An 18,616-nucleotide genomic window follows, 5' to 3' on the forward strand; every position below is an offset into this window, starting at 1 on the left:
GAGACATGTTATGGTCATACCACACAACACCCAGCCTCTCAACAGGTCATACCCCTTTTGAATTATTGAGAGGTAGGAAGGCTGGTTCAAAGATGTCTCCAAATTGGTTGTGTCCTAAAGAGAAGGTAATGGTCAACACGGAGGAATTCAGGGAAAAAACTGACTCCAGACAAAAAAAGTACAAGGAGTGGTATGATAGGAAATGGGGTGCAAAAGAGAGGAGTCTCAGTCAGGGGCAAAGTGTGTATATCAGGAAACCGGAGAGCATGGGTAGCAAAGGTGGAAAATACTTTGCCCCAGAGAAAATTAAGGAGGTAAAAAGAAATATAGTAATTCTGGAAGATGGGAAAAAATGGAGTATGGATCGGGTGGCGTTGGATATGAGGAATGGGGGCCACCGGGAAGACAACATGACCCTGGTGCAGGAAGCTTGTGCTGGGGAAGCTCAAATGAGGGGAGGGGGCCGAGAAAGAAAAGCTCCGAGTTGGCACAAAGATTTCAGTATGGTGGGACATATTATATGATGTGTAATCCTTCCTTGGGACCTGTGTGTGGTTTGGGGATCCTGCAGGGTGTTTTTCCTGTTATCCCTCGCTTATCATATGTTGGTTAACCTGCCTCCTTGGTGTTGTTGGGGAGGAAGATGTGTTGTAATTTTACCACTTGGTACATTCCAAACCCCCCCCCCCCTTCTCTCTAACACAATGGTTTAACTTTAGAACCCTGACATGAAGCCTGCCTTAGAATGTTGAAGGCAGGACTTCAGAGTGTATGACCTGGCTGTTCTAGCAAGCTGAGGATGCAGATATTTATCTTATAATAAAGAAGATTCCTTCTTACCTGCGTTGGTTGCTTACTTTAGAACCCCTGACTGCGGGACTTTAGATTTTACCTTGACTAAACTCTGCTTCAGAAACCAAGTACTTTGATGATCTACACTACGCTGGATGACTGAAGAATCTCCCTTTGAGTAAAGGAGTTACAACCCTGCAAGGCAGGCACCTTTAACGCATCTGACCGAGCTCCTGAGGACTCAGAAGATTTCTGCAACACAGGAGGTGGGTTCCCAAGGTCTCTGAGGTCGATCTGCTCTCTCAGCAATTCTGAGACCAGTATCCGTCGTGGGGACCGTGCAACCTGAACCCATGTGCACCACGTACTTTTGCAGCAGCATATGCTTTTTGGCGATCCCTGACGCTGTGCTTTGGGCTACGTGTGTACCTGGCCTGAGCAGTATTTCCACTGAAGATTTCTGGCCTACACTCCACATGTGTTCCGTGGGCTGGTGTTTTGTGATTCAGCTCGAGGTCCCTTTGCGATCCCAGGTCTGTTGGCTTGTGGGTCCCTGTGAAGGTAACTTTGACTTTCCATGGGCTTTCCTGGTTGCTCTAGACATGCCCTGACTCTCCATAGCTTGGAGAGTCCCCAGGACCTTGCAGGTCCTCACCAAAGCTGATTTCCTCTGCCTGCGTGGGGTGCAGTTGCCAAGGCTTGTTGGTGTTCGATCCGGACACTGACCCCCCAGCACTCGACATCCTTTGTGGGACAGCTCGCCTCTAGACTTTTGTTGTTGCAGACTTCTCCTGGTCCCCGTGGCTGCAGAGTCAAGCATTACGTCATCTCACCTGAAGCACCCGACATTGGTGGGCATTCACCTATCGTGCCCCTGGTCACCCTGAAGTGACCCAGACTCTGTCCTCTCTGCTTTCAGGTTCTTCTCACCTCGGATCCAGGCTTGAATTCCACAGGACACTTTTCATCTTCCTGGCAGCGGCACTTTTCCGCGTCACGCCATTGAAAACAACGAAGGTTTCCAACATCACTTGACCCCTATGGGATATGGGATAGGTAACACGGGTGCCTCAGTACTCTCAAGGGTGCTGGCCTTAGAACCTTCTATGTTTGAAAGGGTTTGCTCAAAGTCCTCTCCAAAGTATCCTTAATCTTTAAAATTCCAACCGCGACTTTCCCATAGGATTGTTCTGAGCTCGCGCCTGTGTTCACACACTGCACCCATCCTCCGTAGGTCGTGGGTCCCCTGTGTCACTACTTTGGGTGGTTCCTTGGGGTCCCAGCAATTCCACATGCTCTAGGCACTGTGTCTAGTTAAGTCATGGTTGTTATACCACTTTCTTAGTATATGGTTCGGTCTCCCCCTGGAGCCCGCTGTGTATTGTGCTATTTTCTGTTGCTTTGTGCTCTGATCTCATAAAGAAGATCTCATAGAGATTGTCTAGTAATAAATTCATATATTTTATATATCTCTTGTGTGGTTCTCCTTACATTTGGTCATTCAGGAGGTTCTGATCTGGTAAAACAAGCTGCTTTACATTCCTTCGAGACTGAGCCTGAAGGCTACTCTCCATAGCTACCACTAGGATAGCTTTCAATAAACCTTTCAATAAACCTAATCATCAATAAGGGTCTTTTGGACTGGTGCAAGGTGCCCACTTTAATTAGTGGACAGCATTTACCAGGCCAACTTCTCACATTGGTGTGCAGCGCTTGGGATTCAAACTTGCTATTGTTTTGCCAGATAAATCTCAGAGAGCTTCCAGAAGGTTGGGGCTAGAGCCCCATGGTGGCAGCAACAATGTCCCTAGAGGTAGAGCGCATACTCATGACCATAGGAACTTGAACAAGATAGTCCCTCCCTACCAGAGTGGGGGTGACATCCACAAATGGATAACTGCACTGGAGAGGGCCTGTAAAGTACAGAGGGTCCCTCAAGAGCAGTGGGCAGCTATTTTGTGGCTATATTTTGCAGACAAAGGTAGTGACAAGCTCCTCACTGCTAGGAAAAGGATGCTGATAATTACACAGTCCTGAAGAGTGCTCTCATTGATAGGTTTGGCGTAACCACTGAGCAATACATAATTAAGTTCAGAGACACCCAGAAGGCACAGACCCAGGACTGGGTTGACTTTGTAGATTGTGCTACTAAGGCTCTGGAAGGCTAGTTACTTAGCAGTAAAGTGTGTGATTTTAAATGATTGTACAATTTAATTATGAGGGAGCAGATCCTTAATAATTGTCAAAATCAGTTGTTGCATCAGTACCTGGTGGACTCTGATCTGACCTCTCCCCAAGAATTGGGCCGGAAGGCAGACAAATGGGTCAGAACCAGGGGGAGGCAGAAAGTTCAGAACCAAGGTAGTGACTCCAAGTAGCAAGATTCTAAAGCCTCATATAAGGGTGGGAAGAAGGGTAAACACCAGAAGTCTTCTCAAGGGCCCCATAAATCTTCATCTGGTGGGGAGTCACGAGAAAACAAAGGTAAAGGCAAGAAGAAACCATGGTGTCATATCTGTAAACAGAAGACCCATTGGACAAATGATTGTTCAAAGTCGAAGGACTCAACTCCAGCCACCACTGCCCCTAAGGCAACTGTTCCCCCTAGTTCAGCTCAAAGTGGTGGTACGCAGAATAAGGGTTGAGTAGTGTTAACACTGGGATCTGAGATGGACTCTGGCCCAGGCAGCGTGCCAACTCAGGCTGTGTTAGTCTGTGATGGAGGTATGGATATTGCCTCCTTATTTGTCAGTCTCAGTAATCTGGGGAAATACAGACAGCAGCCTTTGATCAATGGAAAGGAGGCCTTGGCATTCAGGGACACAGGTGCAAGTGTCACAATGGTGACAAAAGATCTTGTGACCCCAGAGCAAATCATACTTGGTGAGATATACCAAGTGACCAATGCAAGCAATGTCAGGATAGACCATTCCTTGGCAGTTGTTAATTTCACCTGGGGAGGGGCAACTTGCCCTAAGGAGGTTGTGATAAGTGCAGACCTCCCTGTTGAATGCTTATTGGGCAATGATTTAGAAACTTCAGCTTGGGCTGAGGTGGAACTCAAGACACATGCAGAAATGTTGGTCATCCCAACAGAAGTGTTTGCTATTACTAGGTCACAGGCAAAATGTCTCCCACTGAACAGGCCCTGGCTCCTGGAATAATGGACCAGGTGCCTTCCAAGAGAAGGAGCAGAAGGGATAAGGCAGTGTCTTCCCCCCTGCCTCAGAATGCAGATTAGTCTCTTGAGGGAGCTGATCTTAGTCCTGAAGAAGGAACTGTCCCAGAGGAGTTGGAACCTGATCAGGTTGAGTTCTTGGGACAGGGGGCCCTTCCAGGGCAGATCTGAGCCAGGAGCAGCTGAGCTGCACCTCTCTTGAACCCCTCAGACAGCAAGCTGCTGCTGAGGCCACTGGGAGTGCCAGTGGGTCCCATAGGATCTACTGGGATGATGGACTCTTATACTCAGAGAGTAGAGACACCAAGCCTGGTGCCACCAGGAGGTTGCTTATACCTCAGAAGTTTAGGTGCTTTCTATTTAACCCTGGGCATAGTTTGCATAATAGCACTACATGTAGCTACACGAAGTATACTTTGAACTATGCTCAGCTACGCTTCGCAAACTGCATAGTGCGTAACTTTTAGCACTGTGTGCTTGTCTGGTCTGAGCAATAATTGCAAACAGCATCTTGCACAGTGCAAGTTATGATAAAATAAGTATCTCTGTCTTTATATGCTAAAATGCATATAGTCATTTCACAAAAGTGAAAATGATAAATTAGCAAGCAGTGAGAGAGGTGATGATTTTGGGATCCTCCCTAACCTAGGGAGAGAACCAAGCAGATACCTTGAAAACAAAAAAACACATCTTCTTGAATGATTCGGTGGTGGTCCCATCCTCTTAGGACCACCCCAAGCACAGTTATTGGCAAAAATACAATCCCAACCAAAGGCCCTGCAAAGCATTATGGGACAAGATTAGCAGTGGGCAGTGAATATTATAGTGTCCAATATCAAAATAATTCTACAAAGAGCTGCAGTTCAACTAGTCGTTACTAGATGTCCCTCACGAGTCAAATACAAAACCATTGAAATGATTATTACATCAAGCTGCAGGTCCACCAGTCGTTACTAGTTGTCCCTCATAATTCAAATGCAAAAGCTTCATGAAAGGGTTTCAATGCTTTTGCATTTGACTCGTGAGGGACATCTAGCAACTACTAGTAGAACTGCAGCTTGATGTAAAAATGTCAATGCTTTTGCATTTGACTTGTGAGGGACATCTAGTAATGACTAGCTGAACTGCAGCTCTTTGTAGAATGATTTTGATATTGGATACTATAATATTCACTGCCCACTGCTAATTTCGTCCCATAATGCTTTGCAGGGCTTTTGGTTGGGATTGGATTTTTGCCCATAACTGTGCTTGGGGTGGTCCTAGGAGGAAGGGACCACCACTGAATCGTTCACTAGCATGATATGCTCTCTGTGTTCAAGGCATCTGCTTGGTCCTCCCCCTAGGTTAGGGGGGACCCCAAAATCATCACCTCTCTCATTGCCAAATATTTTCATTCAGAGTTCACTTTTGTGAATTGGTTATATGCTTTTTAGCATGTAAAATTGCTTTAACAAAGCATTTGTGGGTATTGTTGTTATTGCTGCTATGCTATGTGTTGTAGCACAGTTTTTGCACAGTGCTTTGTGCGCAGTAGTGCAAACTGCGCATGCTCCGTGAGCGAAGCATAGTACTACGCCCAGGGTTATTCCTATTGACCCTGGCACATGATATCCCATTAGCAGGTCACCTAGGCCAAAACAAGACTTGGGACAGGCTTGGCCCTACTTTCATTGGCCACATATGTCAGAGGACACAAAGGAGTTTTTTCGCTACTGTATCACCGGTCAAGCCAGTGGTAAGGCAGGTGGTACTACAAAGGCCTCACTGATACCACTACCTGTGGTGGGCGTTCCCTTTGAGAGGGTTGGGATTGACATTGTTGGTCCCATGGATTCTCAAACTGCATCTGGGCACAGATTTATACTGGTGGTGGTGGACCATGCCACTAGGTATCCAGAGGCCATTCCACTTAAAACTACCACAGCTTGTCAGGTATGCCAAGCACTCTTACCTGAGCTCTCCAACTCTTACCTGTAAGGTGCTTGGTGATGTTTCGCAGAGACGCTATGGGCCAAACTCCCCTTAACTCTACTAAACAACCCGAGATCCTAATGCACTCTTCAGGTTGATTATAGGATTGAGGGAGAAGGGCCGGATTCGACGCTAATGACGTTCCTGTAGTCGACCTGCGAGGCAACAAGAAAAAGTCCTTAACGCTCTAATCTTCTTTGATTGGCTAACTATCCTAGTGTTTTGGTGTTCAACTTTTGTTAGAACATTTAGTACTACAAAGGTCCTACCTGCGATGCTACAGTCATGGGCTTCGCGTCCAGGAAGTTGTTGCGAGGGTTCCGATGTTCTTTCCCTGTTCTACTAGATGCGTCTTGTTGAGTAGCTTTTTGATGTGGAATCTATGAGCAAACAATACATCACTATTAGTTCTTTAGCACATTTAGAAAACACAATGTCTACTTTTCCGTTTTTGCCTAAAGCTTATACACTTACTGCGCAACCTTCCTGTTTCGTTTTCTTAATAAGCTTGCTTCTATAATGAGATAGGATAAAACACAACATAGCATATACACATTGCACATTTCCTAAAGTTAGCTTTTCTCTGCTTTACTAACAAGTTCTACTCCCTTTGTTCTTGAATCACAAAGGTGAGTCCAAAAATTAGAATTTCTTTAACTGTCCTTCTTTCTTGCGATGGGCGCCAAAGAAATGTAAGAAATGTCACTTAGCTTTCATTCCTTGCTTTCAGGTCACTATTCGCTCTGATAACGTGGAGAATAAAGATCCCAGTAGCTGGAGCTTAGCTGGAGCGTAGACATGAAGAGTTCAGGGAGCTGGAGCGCTGAAAGAAGGAAAACGTAGCTCTTTGGAGGAGCGAGGTCAGCAGCGAGGTCAGCGCGATGTTTCCCGTAGTAAGGCTGGAAGGCTAAGCGCCTTCTAGAGTCTGGGTGTGGCTTAAATACTCCAGCCACACCCAGAGACGTTAGAAACAGAAGCGTGACTACGTGACCTCGCATCGCGTCCCATTTCTGCTTGGACGCGAGCGCGAGGTAAACAAAAGACGAGCAACAAAGACGAGCGATGCGCTCTTACCCGGGTGACTGAAACATCCATATCACGAGCGTTCTGAGCTCAAAGTACAACACGAACCAAAGCTCTTGAAGTTCTTAGAACGCGTTCCAAGCGATGAACAGTATCCCATGAATAAACAAACATTGGCAATTTCACCGCATGGCATAATATTCCTACTGTGGCAAAAACATCACATCCTCTCAACTAAATCCATAACAGTTATCACCTAACAGCACATATCAGCACATATACATTATGGAGTGCAGGATGCACGGGATAGGGGTGGGTTTTTTATGGCGAACAGATCTTGAGGTACATGGGTTCCTGACAGTACCCCCCTCGTAGAATCCCCCCTAAAACTCTAGGAACTGGTTTTGGTTTCTCAGGATAACGCGCATGAAACTTTCTCAATGCCTTAGGAGCATTTTGTAAATTGGCCAAAGGTTCCCAAGAACGTTCCTCTGGGCCATAACCTTTCCAATCTACAAGATAAAACAATTTCTTTTTGATGCGTTTAGAGTCCAGGACTGCTTTTACTTCAAACTCTGGAACTCCATCTACCTCAATAGCCGATGGACCAGCTGTGAGTCTAGTCTTGGAATTAAATGGTTTCACTAAAGAAACATGAAAGACCGGATGGAAGTGGAAGTTGGATGGAAGTGACAATTTCACACTGACTGGATTAACAATTCTTTCTATGACAAAAGGACCAATAAATCGGGGACGAAACGCCTTGTGACTTTTAATCCATAGATTTTTTGTAGATAACCAAACCTTGTCACCTACTACATAAGACGGAGTTATCGACCTATGTTTATCAGCAAACCTTTTTTGACTTTCTTTGGCTTGTGCTAAGGATTCTTGTGCTTGTTGCTGAAGTGTTACCAACCTAGTGACAAACTCTGTGACTGATGGGATATCCCCTGTTATTTTCTGCAACTCCATAGTATCTTTGGGATGAAAGCCATGATTACAAAAAAAAGGAGACATCCCAATAGCTGAATGCTCTGAATTGTTGTAAGCAAATTCCATAGCCCACAAAATATCAGACCATTCTTGCTCACAGGTACTTAACATACATCTTAGAAATTGTTCTATGGTTTGGTTCGTGCGCTCAGTTAACCCATCAGTCTGAGGGTGGTAACTGGACGAAGTACGCACTTCCATGTTCAAAGATTTTCCTACTTGCTGCCAAAAATGAGAAATGAATTGAGGGCCTCTGTCCGAAAGTACGACAGATGGTATTCCGTGTAATTTCACTATTTCTCTGACAAAGATATGAGCTAGCTCTAGTGCAGAAGGGAGTTTCTTTAGTGGAATAAAATGAGCTTCTCGTGAAAACTGATCTACAACAGTTAAAATAGTAGTGAAGCCAGCTTTTGTACGAGGTAACTCTACAATAAAATCTAGAGAAACAGTGTGCCAAGGTTGAGGTGGTATTGGTAAAGGTAACAACAAACCACTAGGGGCCTGATGAGTTGTCTTATTTTGAATACAAACAGAGCATGTATTAACATACTCTTGAATATCTTTGAACATGGTAGGCCACCAAAAATGTCTCTTAAGTAACAAATACATTTTAGTAATTCCTGGGTGAACAGACAACATAGAATCATGATATATTTCAAGAATACGTCTTTGAAGAGATGCAGTAGGCACATACACTTGATTGTTCATGTACAATAAGTCATTTTTCCATTGCAACAAGGGATATTTAGAACTCCACTCTTCTTTAGATTGTGTCTTCAGAGCCGCTGAAACCTCTGATAACACCTCAGTGTTTATTACTCCTATTTGAAAACATTCCATCGGCAGAATTGGTTGTATTTTGTCTTTTTGTATATTCAAATCATCACTTACACCAATGCGAGATAGAGCATCCGCCTTGTTATTCTCTTTTCCTGGGCGGTAAGTGATGATAAAGTCATAATCATTAAAAAACTGTGTCCAGCGCAACTGACGAGCAGACAAAGCTTTGACAGATTTTAACGACTGTAAATTTCGATGATCTGTGTATATAGTTACAGGATGTCTAGCCCCTAACAGGTAATGACGCCATTCTTCAAATACAGCTTTTATAGCTAGTAATTCCCTGTCAGCTATGGCATAGTTTTGTTCTGTGGGAGACAGTTTCCTAGAATAATATGCAATCGGATGCATTTGACCTGTGCTTTTGTCTCTCTGAGATAAAATACCTCCTATAGCGTATTGTGAGGCATCCGCTTCAACTATGAAAGGTTGTGCTGGATCTGGATGTTTTAAAACAGGAGCTGTTGTAAATTGATCTTTTAAAGCTTCAAAAGCTGTTTCAGCCTCTTTTGTCCATTCAAACTGCACATGTTTTCTTAACAACCTTGTGATAGGAGTAATTATTTTAGAAAAATTGTCAATAAAACGCCTGTAAAAATTAGCGAATCCCAAGAAACTTTGTACCTGTTTAACGGTAGAGGGACTCGGCCATTCTGTGATAGCCTGGACCTTTTTTGGATCCATCCCTATTCCTGAAGGACTGAGAATATAGCCTAAAAAGTCCACGGTTGTTACATGAAACATGCTTTTTTCCAATTTTACAAATAGGGAATTCTGTAAAAGCTGTTAAAGAATGGCTCTTACCTGTTTTACATGCTCAGACTTGTTCTTTGAATAAATGAGTATGTCGTCTATATACACAACACAACAGATGTCCAGAAAATCACGTAAGACCTCATTTATAAAAAACTGAAATGCTGCAGGGGCGTTACAGAGTCCGAAGGGCATGACCTGATATTCATATAAACCAAATTTGGTCCGGAAGGCCGTCTTCCATTCATCGCCCTCTCGAACTCTTACTAGGTGATAAGCCCCCCGCAAGTCCAGTTTCGTATAAATGGTAGCGTCTTTGATTTGGTCTAGCAATGTTGGTATTAAAGGTAATGGATACCTATTTTTCACAGTTACATTGTTGATGGCGCGGTAGTCAATGCACGAGCGTAACTCCCCCCCTTTCTTAGGGATGAAAAAGAGAGGAGATGAGACTGGAGACTTTGAGTGTCTTATAAAGCCATTTTTCAGATATTCATCTAGGTATTCACGTAGATGCTCGTTCTCTTTTTCTGTTAACGCATAAATGCGACTACACGGTAAGGTTGCTCCTGGGACTAGGTCTATTTGGCAATCATAATCCCTATGAGGTGGCAAGGTATTGGCCTTTTTTTTGTCAAACACATCAATCAGATCGCTGTATACTTCTGGAACACCTTCGATGATTAGAACACTTTTTGATTCTTTCGGGAAATCGTAACCCTGTATGAGAAGCTCAGTGCCTGGATGATGTTGTAAACAAGTAGAATGACAAAAGTCAGATTTAAACAGTATCGTTCTCTGAATCCAATCTATATAAGGATTATGGAGCACCAACCATGGTATACCTAAAATTAAGCGAAACTGAGGAGCGTCGATTATATCAAAGCTTATATCCTCAACATGCTTAGAAGCACAAGTCATGGTCAACATTTCTGTATGGTATTGTATAGGACCAGAAGTTAATTCTTTTCCATCAACCGCTCGTACTATCTCAGGTGTTTCCTTTATGATTTTCTGTAAGCCTAACTCGCAGAATAATTGAGTGTCCACAAAATTACCTGTAGCCCCTGAATCTATCAGTGCGTCAATGGACCAAGTTTTAGTTTTGTCAACTTTAGACTGCAGAAAAACTCTGATACTAAGATGACAGTGTGACATAGCAGGGTTAGTGGAGGCCAAACTGGTTTGAACACTCGATAAAGTGACCTCTCTATCTATCGAGTTTTTTAGTTTTCCGACTGTTGCGTAGCAACAACCTCTGTAGATTTTGTTTTAGGTCTATTTGGTCGAGTTGGACATTCTTTTACAAAATGACCTTTTTTTCCACAGTAAAGGCATTGATTTAATTTGCGACGTTTTTCTTTCTCCTCAACTGTTAAGGGCCCTCTAATGGTTCCTATTTGCATAGGCTCAACCAAGTCTAATTTGGACACTGATTCATTTCTAATGATAGGTTTCTCTTTAAATGAAAACATCTTATGTTCGGTTTTCCCTTTCTCGCCTTTTCTCTCAGAAATGCGGTGATTTAGTTTTACCACTAAATCTATAAAGTCTTCACAATCAGTGGGGGGATCCAGGATTTGTGTAACCATATCTTTGAGATCGTCTCTCAACCCACGATAAAACAATGATACTCTCTTTTCCTCTGGCCATTCTGCTTCAATTACCAACCTATTGAACGTTGATATATAGTGTAGAAGATCGGAAGTTCCTTGTTTCAAATTCAGTAATTCATGATCTGCTGATTGCACAAACACATGTTTTGCAAATAATTTTTTCATAGTATTCTTAAACAAACGCAGATCATACAAAATTGGGTCATTTCTTTCTACGTAAGGTACCGACCATAAAGCTGCATCTCCTCCTAGATAAGATAAAATGAACGCAACTTTAGATGAGTCATCAGGGAAAGCTGTGGGTTTTGCTACGAAATGTAAATGACACTGATTTAAAAATACAGTAAATTTATTACAATCTCCATGAAACCTTTCTGGCGGCGCCAAAGGTACTGAAACGGGTGTTACTACTTGAATTTGAGTAGGAAGTGCAGAAGTTGAAGTAGATGCTCCACTAAAACTGTCTTGCACATTAGGTTGGAAAGTTGGAGGTTTTAACACTGGTTTTTTAATTGAAGGAAAAGACCATTGAGTAGAAGTTGCTTGTACCTGAGATTGTAACGCCGAAACATCCCTACGTAATGCTGCGTTTTCAGATTTTAAATCCACCAACATAGTCGCTATGTCCTGTAAGGACACCTGAGAAGCTTGATCCATAGCGTCTGGGCGAAACTGGTCACGTGGGCTTAGCCTTCTGTCAGGTATGCCAAGCACTCTTACCTGAGCTCTCCAACTCTTACCTGTAAGGTGCTTGGTGATGTTTCGCAGAGACGCTATGGGCCAAACTCCCCTTAACTCTACTAAACAACCCGAGATCCTAATGCACTCTTCAGGTTGATTATAGGATTGAGGGAGAAGGGCCGGATTCGACGCTAATGACGTTCCTGTAGTCGACCTGCGAGGCAACAAGAAAAAGTCCTTAACGCTCTAATCTTCTTTGATTGGCTAACTATCCTAGTGTTTTGGTGTTCAACTTTTGTTAGAACATTTAGTACTACAAAGGTCCTACCTGCGATGCTACAGTCATGGGCTTCGCGTCCAGGAAGTTGTTGCAAGGGTTCCGATGTTCTTTCCCTGTTCTACTAGATGCGTCTTGTTGAGTAGCTTTTTGATGTGGAATCTATGAGCAAACAATACATCACTATTAGTTCTTTAGCACATTTAGAAAACACAATGTCTACTTTTCCGTTTTTGCCTAAAGCTTATACACTTACTGCGCAACCTTCCTGTTTCGTTTTCTTAATAAGCTTGCTTCTATAATGAGATAGGATAAAACACAACATAGCATATACACATTGCACATTTCCTAAAGTTAGCTTTTCTCTGCTTTACTAACAAGTTCTACTCCCTTTGTTCTTGAATCACAAAGGTGAGTCCAAAAATTAGAATTTCTTTAACTGTCCTTCTTTCTTGCGATGGGCGCCAAAGAAATGTAAGAAATGTCACTTAGCTTTCATTCCTTGCTTTCAGGTCACTATTCGCTCTGATAACGTGGAGAATAAAGATCCCAGTAGCTGGAGCTTAGCTGGAGCGTAGACATGAAGAGTTCAGGGAGCTGGAGCGCTGAAAGAAGGAAAACGTAGCTCTTTGGAGGAGCGAGGTCAGCAGCGAGGTCAGCGCGATGTTTCCCGTAGTAAGGCTGGAAGGCTAAGCGCCTTCTAGAGTCTGGGTGTGGCTTAAATACTCCAGCCACACCCAGAGACGTTAGAAACAGAAGCGTGACTACGTGACCTCGCATCGCGTCCCATTTCTGCTTGGACGCGAGCGCGAGGTAAACAAAAGACGAGCAACAAAGACGAGCGATGCGCTCTTACCCGGGTGACTGAAACATCCATATCACGAGCGTTCTGAGCTCAAAGTACAACACGAACCAAAGCTCTTGAAGTTCTTAGAACGCGTTCCAAGCGATGAACAGTATCCCATGAATAAACAAACATTGGCAATTTCACCGCATGGCATAATATTCCTACTGTGGCAAAAACATCACATCCTCTCAACTAAATCCATAACAGTTATCACCTAACAGCACATATCAGCACATATACATTATGGAGTGCAGGATGCACGGGATAGGGGTGGGTTTTTTATGGCGAACAGATCTTGAGGTACATGGGTTCCTGACACAGCTCCTGTGGTGGCTTGGGCCCTCCTGGGAATTTTTTCCAGGGTGGGTATTCCTAAGGAGGTAGTATCAGACAGAGTTGCAAACTTCATGTCTGGTTACTTGACTGCTATGTGGAAGGAGTGTGGAGTTAATTATAAATTTACCACCCCTTATCACCCACAATGCAATGGGTTAGTTGAAAGGTTCAACAAAACCCTCAAGGGTACGATTAAAGGTATCCCTGAAAAGCTCCGGCGTAGATGGGACATACTTTTGCCCTGCCTTCTCTTTGCCTACAGAGAGGTTCCTCAGAAGGGGGTTGGTTACAGCCCTATTGAACTTCTGTTTGGACATCCAGTTAGGGGTCCTTTATGTCTAGTGAAGGAGGGATGGGAGTTACCTCTCAATCCCCCTAAACAGGATATTTTGGACTATGTACTTGGTCTCCGCTCCAGGATGGCTGAGTACATGAAGAAGGCATCCAAAAACCTTGAGGCTAGCCAGGAATTGCAAAAGGCCTGGTATGGCCAAAAGGCTGTGGTGACTGTTTATCAGCCAGGACAGAAAGTATGGGTGTTGGAGCCTGTGTCCCCAGGAGCCCTCCAAGACAAGTGGAGTGGCCCTCATACAATCATTGAGCAGAAGGGAAAGGTTACCTACCTGGTGGACCTTGGAACTCCCAGGGGCCCCCATAGGGTGTGCCATATGAACAGGCTCAAACCATATGTTGACAGGGCAGACATGGGCTTGCTCATGGCTACTGATGAGGGACAGGAGGAAGAAAGTGATCCACTCCCTGACCTGCAATCACAGAACCCTGATGATGGTTCAGTTGATGCTATAGCCTTGGCAGGCAACCTCACTGACCAGCAGCAAGCTGATTGCAGAAAAGTTCTGAATCAGTTTAGACATATGTTCTCACTGACTCCAAGTCAGACGACCTGGTACACTCATGAAGTGGACACAGGTGACAGTCTGCCTGTTAAAAATACGATTTACAGGCAACCGGACCATGTCAGGACTGCATCAGGACTGAAGTCCAAACAATTTTGGATTTGGGAGTTATTGAACCCTCAGAGAGCCCTTGGACTAGCCAGTAATCTTGGTACCAAAACCTCACACCCAGGATGGCAAGAGAGAGATGAGGTTCTGTGTTGATTACATGGGTCTTAATGCAGTCACTAGGACTGATGCCCATCCAATACCCAGGGCAGATGAGCATATAGATACTTTGGCCTCAGCTAAGTTTCTGAGCCCATTTGACCTGACAGCTGGCTACTGGCAAACCAGATTAGCTGAGGATGCAAAGCCCAAGACAGCATTCTCTACCCCTAGTGGGCACTACCAATTTGTGGTGATGCCTTTTGGTTTGAAGAATGCACCTGCCACTTTTCAAAGGTTGGTGAATAAAGTCCATACAGGCCTGGAAGCCTATAGTGCAGCTTATCTAGATGATATTGCTGTCTTTAGCTCCACCTTGGAGGATCAACTGGTCCATCTGAGAAATGTTTCGGAGGCCCTGTAGAAAGCATGCCTCACTATCAAGGCCTCCAAGTGCCAGATAGGGCAGAGTCAGGTTGTATATGTGGGCCACCTTGTGGGTGAAGGCCAGGTTCAACCATTGCAGAGCAGAATCCAGACCATCATGGACTGGGTTGCTCCAACCACCCAGACTCAAGTCAGAGCTTTCTTGGCCCTGACTGGGTACTATAGGAGGTTGGTCAAAGGATATTGATCCATAGTGACCCCTTTGAATGACTTAACTTCCAAGAAAATGCCTAAGAAAGTTCAGTGGACAGTTAGCTGTGAAAAGGCATTTGATGACCTGAAGCAGACCATGTGCATTGCTCCCATTCTGCAAAGTCCTGACTATTCCAAACAATTCATTGTTCAAACTGATGCATCTGAGTTGGGGGTAGGGGCTGGGTTATCACAACTGAATGATGAGGGTAAGGATCAGCCAGTACCTTTTATTAGCAGAAGAATGACCCCCAGAGAGAAACATTGGTCAGCCATTGAGAGGGAAGTCTTTGCTGTGGTTTGGGCTCTGAAGAAGCTGAGTCCATACTTGTTTGGCACTCACTTCATTGTTCAGACAGACCATAAGCCCCTCTTATGGCTAAAACAGATGAAGGGTGAAAACCCCAAACTTTTGAGGTGGTCCATTTCCCTACAGGGGATGGACTATGCAGCGGAACATAGACCTGGGAGAAACCATGAAAATGCAGATGGACTCTACAGATATTTCCACTTAGAACCTGATGACTCAACTGGTCAAGGTTAGTTTAATGTCCCTGCATTTGGGGGGGGGGGGGTTGTGTAGGAGAGTAGGATCTGCTTCTTATGGTTACCCCCACTTTTTGCTGATGTATCACTATTTTTGACTTAGTCTGACTGGGATCCAGCTATCCAGGAGCCCAGTCTAGCTGTTTTCTCCTCTAAATTGATTGCATTTACATTAGGTACACTCCAGATTGGATTATGGGGTACCCTTATAAGTACCTAGTATATGGTATACTATGTACCCAGGGCATAGATACCCCAGAGGCTTCCCAGGGGCTGCAGAATGTATTGTGCCACCCCTGAGAGACCATTCAAACTGACACCACAGGTCTGCTACTGCAGCCTGTGTAAGGTGGTGCATGCAACCCTTACTTAGATATAGGTTCACTATATCTATTCTAAATCACTGCACATATAAACCTATCAGTCACCCCTATGGCAGGCCTTATCAATCCTGAAGGCAGGGTGCTGGGTTTTATGTGAGTGGGTGCTCCTGCATGAGCAGAGCCCCTCTGCAGCCTTCAAACCTATTTTTTGGGGTTGTTTGTGATGCAGCCAACCATATATATTTAAGTGCATTACAACCTCGCGGTAAATGGTAACTTTAAAACGGCTGCTTAGCAACATGTTGTGTTTGGTGTCAAACACCTTGGAATCATACCTCCCTGCCAGTAACTGGCGGGGAAGGTATGATTCCACCCTTCTCGAGGGTCTTATGTGAAACACTGGTACACCCGGTGCCAGCTTTCTCGACCTGGGCATCACAAAATGGATGCTGCCAGCCACAGACACGAGTCTGCCCTCCTGCTGCTGCGCTGAGCTCAAGCAGGGGAAGGCCGGACAATAGGTTTCCTGTCACAGGGAGGTGTTACCACCTCCCAGACAGGCTTTAGTGTATTGGGGCTGGGTGGGTGCACTCTGAGAGGGCCAGAAAGTCTGCACTGGGGGCACATTTGGTGTCCCTGTGCATAGTCCAGCTCAAACCGGTTGCAGGAGCCATTTTCTCCTGCTCTGGCACGAAACTGGACAAAGGACATGGGTGTAGCCACCCCTCTGTCCTGACCCTCCCATAGGTGGGTCCCCAGAGTTTGTCACACCCCTTCCTTGGGTATAAAGTAGGAACCCCTGACTAGAGGACTTTAGATTTTACCTGGACTAAACTCTGCTACAGAAACCAAGTACTTCGATGATCTACACTACACTGGATGACTGAAGAATCCTTGGAGTAAATGAGCTACTCCCCTGCAAGGCAGGCACCTTTAACGCATCTGAATGCTTTGCATCTCCCAAGCTCCTGAGGACTCTGAAGTTGATCTGCTCTCTCAGCAATCCTGAGACCAGTGTCCCTTGTGGGGACCATGCAACCCGAACCCTGTGCACCGCGTACTTTTGCAGCAGCATATGGTTTTTGGTGATCCCTGAGGCTGTGCTTTGGGCTACGTTTAGTCCTGACCCCAAGAAGTACTTCCACAAAAGGTTTCTGGCCTACACTCCACCAGTGTTCTGTGTGCTGGTATTTTGTGATTCAGCTCGAGGTCCCTTCGCGATCCCTGGTCCGTTGGCCTGTGGGTCCCTGTGAAGGTAACTTTGACTTTCTGTGGGCTTTCCTGGTTGCTCGAGATGTGCCCTGACTTTCCATAGCTTGGAGAGTCCCCAGGACCTTGCTGGTCCTCACCGAAGCTGATTTCCTCTGCCCGCGTGGGTTGCAGTTGCCAAGGCTTGTTGGTGTTCGATCCGGACACTGAGCCCCCCCAGCACTCGACATCCTTTGTTGGACAGCTTACCTCTGGACTTTTGTCATCGCAGACGTCTCCTGGTCCCCGTGGCTGCAGAGTCAAGCATCGCATCATCTCACCTGAAACACCGGACATCGGTGGGCATTCGTCTATCATGCCCCTGGTCACCCTGGTTCTCCCCACTCGGATCCAGGCTTGAATTCCACCGGACACTTTTCATATTCCCGGCAGCAGCACTTTTCCGCATCACGCCATTGAAAACGACAAAGGTTACCGACATCACTTGGCCCCTATGCACCCGGCTCCTCTGGGATAGGTAACACGGGTACCTCGGTACTCTCAAGGGTGCTGGCCTTAGAACCTTCTATGTTTGAAAGGGTTTGCTCAAAGTCCTCTCCGAAGTGTTCTTAATCTTCAAAATCCCAACCGCGACTTTCCCATAGGATTGTGCGGAGCTCGCAACTGTGTTCACACACTGCACCCATCCTCCGTGGGTCCCCTGTGTCACTACTTTGGGTGGTTCCTTGGGGTCCCAGCGATTCTACGTGCTCTAGGCACTGTGTCCAGTTAAGTCGTGGTTGGTATACCACTTTCTTAGTATATGGTTCGGTCTCCCCCTCGAGTCCGCTGTGTATTGTGCTATTTACTGTCGTTCTACTGATTTAATATTGTGTGCTTTGTGCTCTAATCTCATAAAGAGGTTAGTACAGAGTGTTTAGTAATATATACATACATTTTATGTATCTATTTTGTGGTTCTCCTTTCATTTGGTCATTCAGGAGGTTCTGATCTGGTAAAACAAGCTGCTTTACATTCCTTCGAGACTTAGCCTGAAGGCTGCTCTCCATAGCTATCACTAGGATAGCTTTCAATAAAGGTTGTCTTTAACCTAATCATCAATAAGGGTTGTTTGGACTGGTGCAAGGTGCCCACTTTAATCAGTGGACAGCATCAGGCCAACTTCTCACAAGTCCCACCTCTGTTTTCAGATGAAACCACCAAATCAAAATGAGTTTAATCACAAACAAATAATGAGTAAGAATCAGCAGAGTTAATTGAATATTACCTTTTCCATTCTAATCAAGTTGAATGAAATAGCATACAACCCTAAATTCAAATTAGGTCAGATTTAATAAAGCATTAGCAAAACTCTGCGAGATCCAAATAGGAAGTGTTATGATCTTCCTCAGCCAAGGGATATTATTAACTTAACAAAAATTGATCTGCAGGGGAAATCAGTTGCGTTTCATACCAACCCTTTGGGAAAGTTCCGTAAGTTCCAAATTACCAGTTCCAGTTCATAAAGACAGAGTATCTGCCT

This window comes from Triturus cristatus, chromosome 1_2 (genome assembly GCF_964204655.1).
Source record: "Triturus cristatus chromosome 1_2, aTriCri1.1, whole genome shotgun sequence".
NCBI lineage: Eukaryota > Metazoa > Chordata > Amphibia > Caudata > Salamandridae > Triturus > Triturus cristatus.